The following is a 16,032-nucleotide window of genomic DNA, read 5'->3' on the forward strand; positions in this document are numbered from 1 at the left end:
TGATTTTCACGGTATCTCTGTGAAGAAGGCAGGGCAGTTATTATCCCCCTTTTATTGATGAGGATATTGAGGTTCAATGTTTTAATTACTTGCCTAAGGCCACATTCAGCTCATGATACACCATCTACCATCTCGATGGTAGCACTGAGCTTCCAAAATAGACCTCCTGACTGCTGGAGCCAAACCTACCACACAGGTTTCAACCTTTTAGGTAACTGTTGAGGGAAGAAATGGGATTTTTTGTAAAAAAAAAATTCTTCTTCTCAGGTAATGTAAGTTAGCAAGGAGAGCTGATGTCATAGAAATAGCCCTCCATGGGAGAGAATACTAGAAACTTCTTATTCTAAATTCCAAGGTTAGGCCTCTGAGATTTACATTTAAGTTGGCATTGTCATTTATAACCAGAAGCGTTTTCACCTGATTGCTTCCAGTTTTCACCTGATCCCTGATTACTCGGTACAGACAAAAGCTGGCCTACAACAATGGAAAGCTGCTTGCAGCATTAACTAAAGTGCAGGTGCCCATGGGAGAATACTCCTGTTTTACCCAGACCTCGGCAGTAGAGGCCAACTTACCCCTTTTTTCTCTTTAATGCTGTCATGACATCATGCATCTGCTTCTACAGAGCTACTGATAATTTATGCAGTTTCCTTATATGAGATCTTGAAGAATTTCTAGTGTAAACCTGCATATTTCCAGGCTCTGCTACTTAGAAATGTAAATTATTTACTTGTTTGCCTCTGAACTGTTGTTATTATATCTTGTTTGTAACAATTGGGATTTCCTGTAAGAGAAGATTACACATCTCTCCTATGAAAATACATTTTAATAAAGCATAAACATTTTCAGTCTCAATTATTAATAGTTGTATAGGGAATACTTAAGATTCTCTTCACCAGAAAGTATCTACATAGAGATGTATGCATGTATTTTGTTGCCCAGAGGAATAGCAAATGCAGGCCTCAGATCTGTATAGACATACAGGTTGCTAGGTCTGAGACTTTAGCCCTCTTCTTCAAACTGTCTCAACCTTCTAGCATTTAAAAACAGTTGTTATGTGTGTGGATCTGAAATAAGGATGAAAAACTTCCTCATGGGGTCAGAAGTATGCTGTCTGCCAATCTGAAAGGCAAAACAACTGGAAGTTACAAACAATTGATTCAGGTGATAAATTGTACAAAAAGAAAATCAGGAAAATATTTTAGATTCAAGGAGTTGTAGAGAAATGGCTGGAGGTTTGGGAGCATGGCCAGGACATCTTATGTTAATATTTAAACTGATCTCTGAACATCAAGCCCGTGAAAGAACATATCTTAATAATAATTCAGGCCAGGCATGGTGGCTCACACCTATATTCCTAACATTTTGGGAGGCCGAAGCAGGAGGATTGCTTGAGACCAGGAGTTTGAGAGCAACATGGAAAACATAGGAAGATTCCCATCTCTACAAAAATATTAAAAAGAATATTTCAAAAGTCAAAGTATGTAGAACAGCTGAGTATTTGAAATAAGCCATTTTGTGATTCTTTTGCCTGCATTCATTCACCTATTTCTTTCTATGGAGAAGAGACAGGATAAACAAATACTTGGGCATAGGAAAGCCCAGAACAAGCATTCCTAAAAGTAAGCCATTAGATATGAATGAAAAGCTTGGTATATTGAGCAAGATGTGAAAGTCATGCCATACCCAATCACCCTCAGGTTTTCTGGTTTTCGAAAAGGACTCAAGTAACTCAGAAATTTGCTAAGCTCTGACTTTTTTGTGTTGCCCAAATTCAAATATAAGGGGTCTGGGGAGTCATGACCTACAAACAATAAATTGTCATCAGATGGGTTTTATTTAAATCTATATATTATGACTTATTTTCCAGTCTGACTCTGGCATAACCTTACGTGACAAAGAAGAAAAGCAAAATATTTTACCCCAAAACATGTTTCTTTGTCATATTTTGAAATGGTCCTGCAAAGCCATCCTTTGTGGGAGCAAATGTGCATCTGTAAAGAATCTCTATTTAAATAGCTAGATCTTTTCCTTTCAGGCGCTCCCAGTCCTGAAGAGATTAACTAAAAGTCTAGCACCTTTTAAAGGTCTGAGTACGAAACATTTGTCATCTAATGTTTCTAAGGGCAGCCACTCTAAGACTTCAAAAGAACCTTGGTTTCCACAATCTTTTATCTTAACCTGAATATTTCCCTTCTCTTAATCCCAGGCCTTTAGACAAATTAGACCAATTGTAAACCAGAAAACGTTTAAATTTACCTATAGCCTGGAAGCTCCCCTGCTTAGAATTGTCTCACCTTTCTGGTCCAAAACAATATATTTCTCAAATGTATTTGACTGACGCCTCACGCTTCCCTAAAATGTATACAACCAAGCTGCGCCCCAACCACCTTGGGCACATGTTTTTAGGACCTCCTGAGGGCTGTGTCATGGGCCATGGTCGCTCATATTTGGCTCAGAATAAATCTCTTCAAATATTTTACAGAGTTTGACTTTTTTCATTGACATACTCATGATTTCAGTTTATTACAAAGTGTTACTGAATAGGCCGGGCGCGGTGGCTCACACCTGTAATCCCAGCACTTTGGGAGGCCGAGGCGGGAGGATCATGAGGTCGGGAGATCAAGACCATCCTGGTTAACGTGGTGAAACCCCATCTCTACTAAAAATACAAAAAAATTAGCCAGGCGTGGTGGCAGACACCTGTAGTCCCAGCTACTCGGGAGGCTGAGGCAGGAGAATGGCATGAACCTGGGAGGCAGAGCTTGTAGTGAGCTGAGATAGCGCCACTTCACTCCAGCCTGGGCGACAGAGAGAGACTCTGTCTCCAAAAAAAAAAAAAAAAAAAAAGTGTTATCGAATAAAATCAACAAAGGTAAAAAGTACATGGGGCAGAGTCCAGTAGAGACTACATTCAAGCTTCCAGTTGTATTCTCCCAATGGACTCTTACCAACAGCACTTAATTCTCTCAGCAATAATGTGTGAAAACAGGTATAGAGTATTGCCAGCCAGGGAAGCCCATCCAAGCCTCAATGTCCATGGTTTTTATTGGGAGTTGGTCATGTAGGCGTGGAGGTCTTCATGGCTGACCTTAGTTACTTATTCTCCAGTCCCTCCAGGCATGCAACTGATAGCAGCATGGTCCAAGGCAGCCTCCATAAATCATACTGTTAGCATAGACTATCTGGGATATCTCAAGGCCTCAGGTATATAAAGACACTCTCATCAGGCAAAATATTCCAAAGGCTTACTGGTTATCTCCAAGGAGCTATCAAGAATCCGTTCTCTCTTTAGAATGGATGGGGTTTCAACACCCCAGATCACTTAGTTCATCCTTCACAGCACAGAGACTAAACCATGGTAGGCTCCATGGGAAGCCTTGGATGCCAGGATAAAAGTAGACAGCTTAATCTAGTAGCAGAGTTTACAATGGGCTGGACAAGGAAAGAGTAGAAACTAGAGAATCAATTCCAAACTTTTTGTACTCATCCAAGTAAGATAATGAGGTCCTGAGAAGCCATAATAAATGAGGACAAAGGAACATTTTTGAGCAGAGGAATTATATGAAGAGATTTATTTAAAGTTTAATCAGGCAGCAATGTGCAGTATTGCACTAAACCTTCATGAACAGGAAAGACTGAATCCCAACATAAAAACTTACCAGCCAGGAAAACACCTTGAACTCCATAGATAGCTCTTTGCCCATGTGGATAGATGATCCCTACATTTGGTAAGAGGCTTTCACAGTTAATCTCTTGAAATGATTTCCAACTTGGTGTGTCTAAAACTATATTCTGCTAAAAGTAAATGTTGAGGTAAGATAATAACATAAAGCAATAATTAAATATTTTTTCCAGATTTTCTTTTTTTTTTTTCCATTTGGCATTTCTCCCCATTACACCAGTCAGGCTTTCTGTGTTCAAGGATTTAGAAAATGAATGTGACAGTCTCACACGGAGAGAGAGTCTCTCCCCTGATTTTTATGCATTAGAGGTTCAGGCACTGGGGAAAATACAAAGGGTATGCAGCTTAGACAACAAACTGGCAAAAATATCATAAGAACAAGTTGGCCTACCCTAACTTTCACCCTCAAGGGTATTCCATTGAAAGAGAAGGCAGAGATTAAAGGACAGCCACAGAGGTGCTTTTATGTGTGTCAAAGGGACAAGCCCAGAATGAGCTCTGGGAGGCATCATGTGCCACAGAGGGGCGTTGGGCCCTCCTCCTGGGCTCATCCTCAGGAATGAGGCAGAACAACTCCAGAGGAGAAATCACTCCATCATACATAGATACATACAGATAGATAGGGCCTTAGAGAACCTCAGAGGCCCTTAAGGTGTAGGAGAATGACATGCATGCCCCCAAGAATGACTGGAATATGGCAAAGCTAATATGGAAACAAGTGATGTCTCCAGGGACTCCTGTGTACACTGACAAAGCAATGGATGGGACAACAGGGGTCTCAGAGGATGCTTGCATGATTATTGACAAAGAGGACCCAATGGGTTCCATCCTAATACGTTGTTAAAAACTAAACTTCCTGGCTGGGCACAGTGGCTCACGCCTGTAATCCCAGAACTTTGGGAGGCCGAGGTCGGCGGATCACGAGGTCAGGAGATCGAGACCGTCCTGGCTAACACGGTGAAACCCCGTCTCTACTAAAAAATACAAAAAGTTAGCCTGGTATGGTGGCGGGCACCTCTGGTCCCAGCTACTTTGGAGGCTGAGGCAAGAGAATGGCGTGAACCTGGGAGGTGGAGCTTGCAGTGAGCTGAGATCGCGCCACTGCACTCCAGCCTGGGCAACAGAGTGAGACTCCGTCTCAAAACAAACAAACAAACAAACAAACAAACAAACTTCCTGAAATGTAATGAGATTCGAGGAAAATGTTAGAGTGTGAGCCACAAATTAACTGCAATTAGTTTTTAATCAGCCCCTAACAGAAATAAGAAATTGTCAAGTTATAGAAAAAAGTTAAGTTGTATTTTTCACATATTTTATGGATCCAGAGATATACCCAAGATGTGATTTCCTTCCATTCTGTCCAGTGTCTCAGCTAGTTTGAGGTATGCACCCTGGCCCCACCTGCCTTCCTCACGTTGTATATAATAGCTGTTTGTGCCTCTGTCTCACTGAGGTGAACATCCTGAGAAAAGAAATTAAATCCTTTACATCTTTAGATCTTTCCTCATGCCTAGCACAGTGATTAGGACACCCAAATGCCTTAGTAAATTTGACAAATGAGAGAATATTATCTTAAAAAATGACAAATATAAGAAGCTGAGGATGATAAAGACAAACCACAATGCTTCCTACTATGCAAATTTATCCAATCAGGTTTCTGTCAATTTGCCAGTCAGAATTTTTTACGCAATTTGACAGATTTTTTTCAGTGACTCTATGAAGCTATGAGCTGTTCTAGATTTGTGTGGACATAGTCAGAGAACCAGTCATAAAGTAAGTCTGACAAAGGAGGAATTTTTACTTTTATGATGTGGGAAATACATGCTGGGAATAAAAGGCCCTATTTCCACTAAAGTATATGGAAAATATCCTTTGGGTTGCCAGGAGTCTCACTTCTACAGTGAGATATTTCCATTTTTTTCTCCCATATATAATAGCCTCTCATAGGTTTCTAGTATAAACAATGTCAAACACACATGCACGTTTCATCGCAGCCCTGTATTCAGATAGATTTACCGATTGTATGTTAATCAAAGAAGAAACACAGAAAAGGCCAAAGAAAAGAAATAAATGACCCAATATTAAAAACAAAGCAATGTCCAACCTTCTTTTGAGGAGCAATTGTTTTCTGCAAAAGGAAATGATACAATAATCCTTTGTCATTTTCCAGATAGCTAAAAGGCAAATGTATCCTTCCAAAGTTAAATATTACCTTTTTTTCCCCCTTTGAACCTATATTTAACTTTAATTTCTGATCAAACTAACTGCCTCTGGAATGACAGAAATTCATTATCCTGTAAAAAGCATTTATCTTGGTGGCATGTACCTAGGGAAGGAAAAAGAACAGTTGCATGAAAACGACAGGCTCAGGTTCAGGGTGACTTGTGCACATCTCAGAGGCTTGTGACTTATGAATATATGCAAAATGCCTCCATAATTTGCTAGATATATATTTAGCTGAAAAAATTAAATACTGCCACAGAGTGTTATTTAAGGAGTGACTGAATCAGTTCTGATAGTTAGAATTGATATGTGCACTTCACAGAATTTTAAACAACTCTTGAATCAGGCATTTCAATCTTCCTATGACACAGTTCAAGCCCATCCCAAAACTGTCCTTCCATGCCTGCACGCAGAGGTCGAGACCTGACTTCTCTCATCATTTCCAAAATCCTGGCCTCGGGCTCAGAATCCTGTTACCGGAAATGATCTCTTCGGACCAAGAGAAGAAAGTGCAGTCATAAAGCATATCACAATGACACTATAGTGTTGAAAGTGACATGAAAGATAAGTTAGTCCAACCTCCTATCTGAACTAAAAATCTTTCTATGTTGTTATTGCCAAGTAGTCAGGTGATTTCTGTGCTGCTGGATTACCTGTAGCTCTCAGTTGAACAAGTAGCCCATTCAATCTCTTAATAGGGGCCATTTTTTTCTAACATGTAAGTATGACATAAAAATCCCCTCCACAGATTGTTATGTTTGGAGAAACCACTTTCCAAGAATGCTGTAACAAGAACATTGGTATTTATTTATTGCTTTCAAAGTGCCAGGCTCAATGCTTCATATTTTACATACATCCTTGAGTAATTATCAAAAATCCCATGAACAGAAGTGGATCCAGGTTTGTGTCATCTGAAGCATATTCTCTTTAAGAAAGAGAGTGAAAAATAACAAATCCAAAATTAGGTACAAAGTAAATGTGTATTTCAAATGGGAAAATAAATCAGAAAAAAGTATAAATTTTGAAAAATTGATAAATATCAAATACATGACAAAAATCTAGAAAACATGTTGTTTTAGTTCTTTCTAAGGCTGCTGTGAAGAAATACCTGAGACTGGGTAATTTATAAAGAAATGGTTTAACTGACTCACAGTTCTGCATGACTGGGGAGGCCTGAGGAAACTTACAATCATGGCAGAAGGCACCTCTTCACAGGGTGGCAGGAGAGAGAATGAGAGCCCAGAGAAGGGGGATGCCCCTTATAAAATCATTAAATGTCTTGAGAACTTACTATCACAAGAATAGCATGGGGGAAACCGCCCCCCTTGATTCAATTATTTCCACCTGGTCCTGCCCTTGACATGTGGAAGTATTACAAGTGAAGGTGAGATTTGGGTGGGGACACAGAACCAAACCATATCACACATCAAAAGTTCTTCTTAAGGGCTTTTATCACACATCCTTATAGTACTTTTATCTTGTTTTTCAACTACATGCTCTTTGATCACCTGTTAAAGTGACAATGATTTTGTAATATTAATAAGATGTCTCATCGCTAAGATAGAGGCTTTCCTCTGGTAAGGGTGATTGGAATTTGTTATTTATAATTTAGAAAACTTTTTCATAACTCTACAATCCATTAATGCCAACATGATAGACAATTGTAGAATTGTAGCATTTATATTTGTAGAAAATTGTAGAATTCACATTTGATAAAACCAAGATCAAGTTAGTTCCTTTAATATTTCAGCAGCTGTAAGATTCCAGTCTTTTCTATTCTCTGAAAAAGTTTGTGTAAGATTGATGTTATTTCCTCCCTAAATGGATGGTAAATTTCACCAGAAAAATTACATTGTACCTGGAATGTTTTGTGGAAAATACTTTGACTATGAATTCAAGTTCTTTAATATTTACTAGGCTATTCAAATTATGTTTCTTCTTTCATCAATTTAATAGGCTTAAGTTTTCCTAGAAAATTCACTCATTTTACCTACACATTCAAAAATTTTGGCACAAGTTGTTCATTATAAGCTCTCATGATCTTATGTCTGTAGAAATGGCTAATTCCTGATATCGGTTATTTGGGCCTTTTCTTTTTTTATTGATAAGTCTTGCCATGAGTTTATCAAATTTATTCATCTTTTCAAGAATTCAGCTTTGGCTTGTTTATCCTCTTCATTATGTTTGTTGTCTATTTACATTAATTATGTTTATATTTATGTGAATATTTGCTCTTATTTTCATTTTTGTCCTTTCTTCTACTTAATGATGAGAGTTTACACTTCTTCTTAAAGCATTTTCTTGAGATGATATCTTGTTTTTAATTATTCCACATTATTTGCTATTGGTGTTATTTGAGTTAGAGCTTATTTAGTTTTAACCTCATATTTATGAGTAAGTTCTGGCTTCTGATAGTCTAGACCTTTTTCCTGAGGCATATGCTTCAGCAGTTTGTTTCAGTGAAGTTCACTGAGTGGATTATTTCCTCAATCATTTGTGTCTGAAAAATATCTTTGTTTCACTCTATTTCTTTGGTCATGCACTGAATCCAGATTGACAGTTATTCAATCTCTATGAAGATATTATTCCATGATTGTCAGGCATCTATTTTGCTCCTGGAAATCTGTTCTCAGCTTAATTGTCAATCCTTTGTTATTTAATTGTCTTTCTTCTTTGATTGCTGAAACGGTAATCTCTTTGTTTTGATGTTCTACACTGTCATTATCTGTTTTTTAATATCCCCTTCAGGACTTCATATGCTTCCTTAACCTGAGGATTGATATTTTTGTTATTTATGCTGGAAAACTCTTAGCTAAAATTGTTCTGAATATTGTTTCTTCCCCACGTTTTCTAGTCTCTCCTTCTAGGATTCTTGTTAGATTTACATAGGCTTAATCATCCTGCCCTCTCTTTCTCTTAACACCTACATCAAATCTCCAGGCAAATGCTGGCTGTACCTTAAAAATATACACAGAACCTGGTTATTTCTCTCTACTTCCACTGCTACACCCTGGTTCAAACCATCATCATTCAGTTCCTAAGTATTTGTAGTAGGCTCCTCATTGATTTATTTTGCCCCTTTTCTTCCTACAGTTTATTCTCCAAGCAGTGGCCACAATATTCCTGGTAAAGATACTTTACAGCTCATGTAACAACTACTCAAAACCCTCCAATAGCTTCCCATTTCACTCCAAGTAAAACTGAAGGTCCATTCAGTTTCAAACTCCTCCACGCCCCACTGCCACCCTCAGCTACTTCTGTGACCTTTTATTCCACTGCTCTGCCCCTTAGTCCACTCAGAGGCCACAGACTTACTTCTTGTTCCATGAACACACCAACTACTCTTCTCCCATATACTTCCCTTTGCCTACAAATCTCTTTCTTTCCCAAGAGCTCTGCACCACTCACTTGCCCTCTTCTCAGGAGTTTGCTACAATATCAAATCTTCTCCCCTGGTTATATTTCCCAGTACACTTAAAAAATAAGTGCATACGGCCGGGCGCGGTGGCTCAAGCCTGTAATCCCAGCACTTTGGGAGGCCGAGGCGGGCGGATCACAAGGTCAGGAGATCGAGACCATCCTAGCTAACACGGTGAAACCTCGTCTCTACTAAAAATACAAGAAAATTAGCCGGGCGTGGTGGCAGGCGCCTGTAGTCCCAGCTACTGGGGAGGCTGAGCAGGAGAATGGCGTGAACTCGGGAGGCGGAGCTTGCAGTGAGCCGAGATCACGCCGCTGCACTCCAGCCTGGGGCACAGAGCAAGACTCGGTCTCAAAAAGAAAAAAAAAAAAAAAAAAAAAAGCTGCATACATCACAGGCACTCAATTAATATTTTATATATCATAAAATGTGTATATTTATTTTCATTTGATAAAGTTTTGTCATTTTTTTCTACCCTGAGATTTTTAAATAGTAACTTTTTATTATGATTTATATTTTTTATATCTTCAGAATTATTTTAAACATAAGTTTTTAGAGCCCTTTCTATTGTTTTACTATCTGAAATTCTTGGATTGCCAATCCCCCGGTTTGTAGTGTAGTATTTGATTAGCAATATTTATTGTGAGCTTATTTTCACAGTGAGGTTTTCACTGTGTAGTCCCTGTGCTCCCTGTCCTGGGAGCATCCCTACCATGGATTTTGTGTTTGCTTCTGCAAGGGGAGCCATTAGGCATTCTCTTGCTCAGTACCAGGTTTACCTTAATGTCACCTCCTGTGATTCCTGCACCACACCACTTTCTCATAGGCAACTACTGTCTTTTTCTTGTTCAGAGCCACAAAGTCACATTCTCTACAGCTTTACTTTGACTAGCGGGAAGAGTTTTTCTCCTCATTTGTTTTCACAAAATGGTAGCCTTTCCAGGGCTTCAGTTATGTTCTGTGCCACACTCCCCCAGAGTCACCACATTTCCAACTTTAGCACTTGTTTGGTTTTAAATTTTCTGTGTGTTTCCAATTTGTGAAAATTTCTCCTTGTTTTTCATTTTAAGCTTAGATGCTTTGCTGTTTGGTCATGTTTTAATCAGCATTTATAAATATTTGTAGTAGGGGTCATCTCTGTTAGCTCAATCTACTATTTAGAATTAAAAGACACCTGCTAAAATTTTTTATTAATTAAAAATGTGTAGAAATTCTAAAATAATTTTAAAGCTCAACCTTATTATATTACATTATATTCAATATCAATTAAAATATAGGTCTGGAACTAAACCACCTGTTATCAAGTCCTAGTTCTTCTGTCTACTTGAGTAAATTACTTAACTGTCTGTGCCTCCATTTCATCAATGTAAAATAGGGATAATATTAGCACCTGAATTTTAGTTTCTCTAACCCCTAAATGATTTTAATACTCCTAGAGAACTCAGAATAGCATGAGGTACCCACATTAAGTGCTTGAAAAGATTTAACTAATATCATCCTCTTCATTATTGTATTAAGGTCTGCACATGAATTCCATCCCATATATTTTTGTTAACCATTTATAGTCAGATGTCATATTCTTTTTGCATCCCAGAGCCTACAATAATTTTTGGCAAATAACTGATATTTCTAAAATATTTGTTAACTAAGAGTTATTTTAAAAAGCATTTCAGTCTATTAAGTTTTGAAATGCATGCTAGAAAGACCCAAAATCTTTTACACCTTAGATTGATTACAAATACACACACAACTCACACACAAATGAATACATATATGTACATAAATATTTGTGAATTTTAACAGTTGTTCAAGTCATACTTCTCCAGTTCCTAGGTTTAATCCTATTAAAATAATAAAACCTTCCTCAAGAAATTACTCAGAGAAATTCTATAGCCAACCTGATGAACAATCTAATTTAAAAATTCAGTAACAGGGTTATTATGGTTACAAAGAACTGGTGGTAAGCATTTAAAGAAATTAAATAAAACAAGAATATAGATTTGATATAAATATTGTCACAAAAAATAATACAGATGACAACATTGAAATATACATCTCATATAAATAAAATACTCATTCTATCTAAAATCACCTACTACTAGTAATAAAAATTAGGAAGTTGGCAGGGGAATACCGACAAAAACAGAACATGTTAACTTTGTCAATTTTTATAGAGAAAAGAATCAACATTCTTCAAATTATTCTGACTATAACTCATAATAACAAACCCTTTTTAATTTTGTATTACCATGCAGCACAAACACCTTTTTAATCCAACATCTTATTTCATATTCATACATATAATATATATATGTGTGTGTGTGTATATATATATTTGATTGCTAGGTAAAATGAGTTTTGAATGTGCACCACAGCTGAAAAGGGCTTGAGACCCACTGTTCTAAGTTGGTTTTATGACCTACTATGGTATTGTAGCCCACACTTTTAAAAATTAATTAATTTGTCTTTGTGTTTTCTTAATCTTGACAAATAGATTAGCTTAAATATTATTTTACAAACACATCTTCAAAGTATAGTTTTAATAAGGATGTGTAGAATCCACAGTCCAAAAACATACTTCAGTAAAAGAAATGAATCAACAAGAAAGCACACAAAAAACAGAGAATAAACAAAAATCTAACAATAAAGTAAAACAGCTGGGCATGGTGGCTCACGCCTGTAATCCTAGCACTTTGGGAGGCCAAGGCGGGCGGATCATGAGGTCAGGAGATCGAGACCATCCTGGCTAACATGGTGAAACCCCGTCTCTACTGAAAATACAAAAAAATTAGCTGGGCCTGGTGGCGGGTGCCTGTAGTCCCAACTACTCGGGAGGCTGAGGCAGGAGAATGGCGTGAATCCGGGAGGCAGAACTTGCAGTGAGCCGAGATCGTGCCACCAGACTTCAGCCTGGGTGACAGAGTGAGACTCAGTCTCAAAAAAATATATATATAAATAAAATAAAATAAAACACATTTGCTCAAAATAGATAAAATAGGTTAAACACACTAATTATAAGTTGAGTAATCTGAATGCAGTTTCAAACAACCTGATCATATGCAATTAGCAGCAATAAAAAATTAATACAATTTTGTAATTATAAGTTTTGATGAAAACATATTAGAAAAACAAACAGAAAAAAATGGTTTAATATATCAGTATCAGCTCTAGTAGAATTCCGGAAAAAGTTTAGTTAGAAAGACAAAATATATTTTGTATAAGAAAGCAGTACAAATGAGAAAATTTTTACATGTATGATTAATAACAATTTTTTATCCTTTTATAGTTGTGTATGAGAAGCTTTTATAAATCAATATTTTATCAGTTTTCTATTGGTACATAAATTATTCCAAAACCTAGCAACTTAAGCCACAAGCATTTGTTATCTTCATGTTTTTGTGGTTTAGCAATTCAGAAGCAGCGTAGTTGGGTGGCCCTGACCAGGGGCATCTCATGAGGTTACAGTCAAGATATTGGCTGGGGCTGCAGTCATTTTAAGCCTTGACGCACGCTGTATGTGGGATTCACATCCAAGAGGGCTCATTCACATGATATTGACAGGAAGCCCTCCTTAGGGCTCCTAGAGTGTCCTTACAACATGGCAGCTAGCTTTCCATAAAGAGGGTGATCTAAGATGGTCCACAAGGCACCAAATTGTGTTTTATGACCTAGGCTTGAAGGTTATATACCATCACTTCAGTCACATTCTACCAATCACACAGGAAAACACGAAAACAATGTAGAAGAGGACTATATAAGTGTATTAATACTTGGAAGCTGAATCACTAGCGCTTAACTTAGAGCAACTACAACTTAAAAAATGATGCCCAAAATGCGCAAAGACTATGAATGTCAAATCGCCAAGACACACAAAAATTAAATGAACATGAAAAAACTGACTCATAATTCAAAAAGCAAATAACTTTTAATGTGTATTAAGTTCGTGCATAAGTAATTGTGGTTTTTGCCATTACTTTTAATTACTTTAATGGTAAAACCACGATTACTTATTCACCAACCTAATAAGCCTGAAAAGTCAAGTGTAGATGAGAATTAAGAGCAATAGAACCCTTACATTACTGGTGGAGTATAAATAATTTCAGCCACAGTGGAGTTCAACATTATCTACCAAAGGTAAAGTTGTGACTATTCTGAGATCCAGCAATACTGCTCCAAACAACTTTTTGCTCTACTCTAGGGAACTTCTTTCATATGTACACCAGAGAACATGTTCAAAAATGTTCTTAACAACATCATCTGTAATAGCAGGAAAAAAAATACTAGAAATAAGGTAATCGGTGTTTGTTATCTCTGAGTTTTGAATTGTGATACACTTCTAAAGTTTGTTTTTTTCTATTTCTGTATTTCCTAAATTTACCATTACAAATAATGTCAAAAACAAAAATTCAATGGTTAATAGAATAATATCTTAGCTATAAGGCAAGTGAAAGGTAGAGAGAGCTAGAAACAAGTGCTTGACATGAGCAATTTCAGATACAATGTGAAGAATATTCCCCTTTAGCTTTCTGATCACACACTGAGATGTAAGAATGAAGGACCATGTTTAAACTCAACTTAATAGTGCTCAAATGACTACAGTGACCTCATTTAAATGTTAGCGCTGGGAATAAAAGGGCAAAATATAAATGCAGCTTTGTGATGACCCTGGACCTAATGATGAGATTGGTACTAAATAACTAAACCTTTCCCAGAAGATATAATATTCACATATGCTACAGTTCTCAGGAGCTACTTTGACCCAGACATCCGAGAATATAGAATACATATAGCTATTATTCTAACAATAATTCTCAAACACCTCAATGGCTTATAAAGTGTGGTACCTTAAGGCAACTTACAACTGTTGCTGCCATAAGAAGTGGCGGGATGGGAAACAGTGAGGTGAATAAAAGTTTACAGTATTCTTCCTGCCTTCTCAGCAACCTTATTTCCCAGGCTTTCTCCCACACCCTACTCCCAATCTCTCTTTTCTCTTGCCAGGGGCCTAAGGAGATTAAACCAGTGCAGTCTTTCTTGCCTGATCACACTTGATGCTTTTGACATGTGGACCCAGCAACTCATGGGCCAAAGTCAGACCTTGCTTTCAGAGCATGTCAGCCTATCTTCCTCTCTTGATCACTGCAGCCCACTTCCAAGACAGAAAGTACTTCCCCCTCTTGGGTGATGATGGACCCTGATGCAGTGAACCTTGAGATTCACTCGCCTACAACGTTTTTGCTGATGTGATTATTGTTTTTGAGACATTATTCAAAATAAATCAGTTTGTAGTTTAACAGAGGATATAGATAAGCAAGCCCACAATTATAGTATATTGTGATGATTACTTAGTAGCTAACTTTCAGAGCATACATTCCACACTGTTGTAATGGGATTTAAACATATTCGTTAAGCTTACAAAAATCTCCCATTTTAAAGGTGAGAAAACTGAGGCATGGAGAGATCTAACTTCTGAGTCTCTGCTCTTGAATTCTACCCTATATTGCTAGGAGTGCGATGGAAGCACAGAGGAGGTGCACAAACTCATTCCTGGGCTTCCTTTAGAAACTGGGAAGAAAATACAAGCAACAGTGTTTGAAGAGCATCCGTCATTCCATAACTTCTTCCATACCTTTCTCTAGCTGTGCCCCAACTGGAGTGCCTTTCTCCCTTTTCTGTCTGCCTGAACCAACTCATTTTTATGGATTAATTTAAATGCAGTTTTTATGGATTAGTTTTAAATCCTAACAGTCTTGTTTTGGAACTGATTGCTTACTATCACACACAACCATTACATTTTAGGTAAGCTGATATTTTGCCCATATAACTGTGATATGCATACTAATTTATAGTTATTTATAAATATGCCTATCTCTCTTACTGGATTTTAATCTCGTTATATAAAAGTCTGTGTGTTTGTGTGTGTGCATTTCTTTATTATTTTACCCTAGGACCTCTCGCAGTTTCAAGATCTCATAGCTAGAAGATGGCAGAGTGACATGATGCCTGCATTGACGTGCTCCTCCGGGCTTATGACTACTCCTGACCCACAGAATACTCAATGTATAGGACTTTAGTAAATATTCTCATTAACAGCGGAAAACCACCATTTATTTATAGTACATTACATTTCCCATTCTTGTCACAGTAGGCCTGCTTTGCTAAGCTCTGTCACATCCACCACCACTCAGAATAAAATAGTATAAAGAATTGTGACAACACTACAAGAGAGAAAAATAAAAGCAGAGTTGATAAGAAAAACACTTCAACATACCTCTGGGTACAACAGAATTGGAAAAGAAACTTAGACCTCACCATGTATGATTCATCTCCAACAGAGTATGATTAAACGTATTCAACTGACAAGAAAAGTATTTTAAAGTAATAACCACCCCCCCTTTTTTAAAACAGGTTCAAGGGTTTTTAAAACATATTATCTTTTCTTTTGGATATTTTATGAAATGTTTCATTTCAGGTCAGAAAAACCTGATTACTTAGATCATGACCTTAGCTATACAAAGAGAAATGGGATTTTTGATTAAATGCTAAATCCAGAATAGAAGGATTGTGAAGATTTGACTTTATTAGTGCTCATGAGAAGGGTTTTATTTTTGTCTGCATCTTCTTTTGGGTCCCTTTTTATCATATCACACACACCAGCTCTTTACTTCCTTTCAGTACTTTGAGGTTAGAGAGTTTACCTTTG

The sequence above is a fragment of the Macaca nemestrina genome, chromosome 12, assembly GCF_043159975.1.
Source record: "Macaca nemestrina isolate mMacNem1 chromosome 12, mMacNem.hap1, whole genome shotgun sequence".
Lineage (NCBI taxonomy): Eukaryota > Metazoa > Chordata > Mammalia > Primates > Cercopithecidae > Macaca > Macaca nemestrina.